The sequence below is a fragment of the Drosophila montana genome, unplaced genomic scaffold (genome assembly GCF_035044405.1).
Source record: "Drosophila montana isolate Dmon_TW-CO22-7 unplaced genomic scaffold, ASM3504440v1 contig_812_1, whole genome shotgun sequence".
NCBI classification, from domain to species: domain Eukaryota; kingdom Metazoa; phylum Arthropoda; class Insecta; order Diptera; family Drosophilidae; genus Drosophila; species Drosophila montana.
In genome coordinates, this window is record NW_026999103.1 from 44,294 (window position 1) to 47,912 (window position 3,619).

Sequence of the window (3,619 nt, forward strand, 5' to 3'; positions counted from 1 at the left end):
GCGGGCAAGAGGTGCATTTTAGGACACACTATCCCATCCCGCAGGTAGTCTTTTGTGCGCAATGCGGAAACAGGGGGGTGAGCAGCCAGGAATGCTGTAGACGACCGGCTCAGGGAAACGGACAGAGGCACCATCCGGACCGGGAGCGGTTGGAAAGCGATGTCAGCGGAGCCCGGCGGCAGTAGATGTTTTGCGAGTCGACGGGGGTCGTGTCGTCGCGACGATCAAGATCGGTGGAGAGGACTACGCGGCGACAATCGACACCGGCGCCACTCGATCGTTCATCAGTGGTGCCTGCGCGGCGAAGGTAGCGAAGGACGTGGAAATTAGGGAGGTACAAACGAGGATACGGCTGGCGGAAGGGTCAAGATTAGACGTCACGCGGATGCTGCACGCGGGAGTAAGTTTAGCGGGGCGTACGATAAGCGTGCCGCTACTAATCATGACGCCGATGCTAGACCAAGTGATCCTAGGCATGGACTTTCTGCGAGCGATAGGTACGACGATTCGTTTCCGGGACAGCGAGACAACGTTAGGGACGCTGGAGAGACGGGAAATTAGGAAAGGGGCGACTGGCTGCCATGTGGAGCCGATCCCGGAGGCAAGGTTAGGGATTCGGCAGGGGGTAGCGGTCCGTCCCGCGGAGAGAATACCGGATGATCAAGGTATGTCCAGGGTGCCAGCGGAGGTTCGGTCGGACAGCGAGTTGTCTAGAGCGCCAGGAAAGGATCAGGAGCCGAACCGTCAGGAGGACTCGACAGGGGTTAGGGTAAAAGGACAGGCGACGACGGAGGTCAGCAGAGGCAGGGATTCACGGCGAGGATCAACCTCGGCCGCGAGAACTAGTCACAAGGCTAGTAGTGGTAAAGGGTCTGGAGAGGAGAGTCCTGGTAGCGAGGACATCTGGCCAGCAGACTTGGAGCCCAGCCTACAGGTGCTTCTGAAGGCAGAGTTGGCGCGATTCGAGGGGTTGAAAGGCGTGTCCCATATAGCCAGACATCGGATCGTAATGAAGGACAACGAGCCCATCAAACAGAGGTACTACCCGAGGAACCCAGCGATGCAACAAGTCATCGACAAGCAAGTGGAGGAATTGCTCCGGACGGGAGCCATCGAGCCGTCCCGAAGCACGTACAGTGCGCCGATCGTGCTGGTGAAAAAGAAGACAGGGAAATGGCGAATGTGCATCGACTATAGGCAGCTCAATGCACATTCGGACCCCGACGCATACCCAGTACCCCGGATAAACCACATTTTAGAGCGCCTACGGCACGCGCGCTACATATCGACGCGTGACCTGAAGCAAGGATACTGGCAGATCCCCATGGAGGAAGGGAGCAGGCAGTATAGCGCGTTCACAGTTCCAGGACGGGGACTATACCAGTGGAAGGTGATGCCCTTTGGTCTGCACTCGGCCTGCGCCACGTTCCAAAGAGCCCTGGATTCGGTGATAGGGCCGGAAATGGAGCCCCACGCTTTCGCCTACCTGTACGACATCATCGTCATAGGCGCAACCAAGGACCAGCACGTAGCCAACCTGAGAGAAGTGTTCCGACTACTGAGGGAAGCGAACTTAAAGCTCAACATAGAGAAATGCCATTTCTTCCGGAAGCAGTTAGTATATTTAGGACACGTAGTGAGCGGCGAAGGGCTACGGACGGACCCTTCAAAGGTGCTCGCGATCCAGAGGCTGACGGCCCCGTCGAACTGCAAGGAGCTGCGTCAGTGCCTTGGGATAGCATCGCGGTATCGACGCTTCGTCCCCAATTTCGCGTCGGTGGTGCAGCCGATGACCGCTCTCTTGAAGAAGGGAAAGGTATGGTCGTGGGGCGTGGAACAGCAGGAGGCGCTGGAGCAACTCAAGGAGAGACTCACAACCGCGCCGATCCTCGCTTGTAGGACACAAACCATCGACGAGGAGGAGCGAGTCATCGCTTACGCCAGTAGGAAACTTCGGAAGGCAGACTCCAACTACTCAGCCACGGAGAAGGAATGTCTGGCTATAGTTTGGTCAATCCGCAAGTTGAGATGTTACTTGGAGGGGTACAGGTTCGACGTCATTACCGACTACATGGCACTTAAATGGCTCAATTCCATAGAGAGTCCATCTGGAAGTTGCAGCAGTTCCAGTTCGACGTGCAGTACCGACGGGGGAACTTGAACGTGGTAGCCGACGCACTGTCCCGGCAGCCACTGGAGGCATGTCGTCAGGCTGTGGAGGAGCAGCACCCATATGGATGGACCGCGTGTATGCTGGAGAGACTCGCCAAGGAGCCCGCAAAGTATCCGAACTATGCTGTCGAGAACGGCCGACGACGAGGACTACGTGCCATGGAAACTGTGCGTCGCCAGTAACCAGAGGCAGAGAGTCCTGCAGGACTGCCACAATGCCCCGACGGCAGGGCATCAAGGGGTGAGGAAGACGATATCCCGACTAGCACAGAAGTACTACTGGCCAGGGATGTTTCGGGACGCCGCATGACATGTGAGGTGCTGCGAGGTGTGTCAGAAGTTCAAGGTGGAACAGGTGAGACCGGCGGGACGAATGCTGACGCGCCAGGTGACGGAACCATGGGCCATATTATGCGCAGATTTCGTGGGGCCGCTACGCTCGAAGCACGGTAACACCATGTTGCTGGTATTCCACGATGCGTTTAGCAAGTGGGTGGAATTGGTCCCTTTGAGGCGAGCGACGGCGGAACATTTGCAGAGGGCGTTCCGGGAACGGATACTTTGCCGATTCGGAGTCCCCCGGAAGTTTGTGTGCGACAACGGCGTAGAGGTGCAATACACGGCGCTATACTGCCCCCAGGAGAATCCTACCGAGCGGACGAACCGGACGGGCAAGACGATGATCGCCCAGTTCATCGAAGGACACCAGAGCTCGTGGGACGAGGTCCTACCTGAGATAGCGTTGGCGGTGAATACAAGTGTGGCGGACTCGACCGGATTTTCTCCCGCTTTATTAGTACAGGGTCGCGAACCTCGTCTCCCAACCGCTTTATACGACGAGGTTACGCCTGGGCCCGCCACTGTTCAGCAAACGCCAGGAGAAAAGGCCCAGCGTCTGAGGGAGGTGTTCGACATCATCCGTCATAACTTGCAGCGTGCTTCCCAGGACCAGGGAAGACATTACAATCTGCGACGACGGGAATGGCGCCAAAAGTGGACGAGCAGGTGTGGCTACGCCAACACCATTTGTCAAAGGCTGCCGACGGCCGCTTTCGGGTCGTTAGGTTCGTGTCGCCCAATATCGTGCGTTTGGCACGCGACGGCGAACGGAAGAGGCGCGTAGCGAACATCGCCCAGCTGAAGGCCTATCATGGACCACCTGGAGACGACTACAACGAGGCCGAAGGGTCAGGAGACGACTGACCAGGCGAAAGAGAGTTTAAGAGAGAAAATTTGTAAAGACCCGTAGGTTTAACTAGCTATAAGATAAGTCGTGATAAGCTGCACCAGTATTATTAGGAGATATTAGGATAATAGAAAGGCCGTGGTTGACGCTAAGAGGGGGAAGAACGAAATGTTAGAGGCTCCCGCGCATACGCCGAAACCGTTTTTGCGTACGCGACGGTCACTTATCAGTTAAGAGAGCCCGATTGCAAGCGCAATCGAA

At 56.8% G+C, this 3,619-nt stretch overlaps 1 pseudogene; it reads left to right on the top strand.

Annotated features, from left to right (window-relative positions):
- Nucleotides 1–442: 442 nt before the first annotated feature.
- On the top strand, nucleotides 443–3,236 carry LOC135440092 (uncharacterized; annotated as a pseudogene).
- The last annotated feature ends 383 nt before the right edge of the window (nucleotides 3,237–3,619 follow it).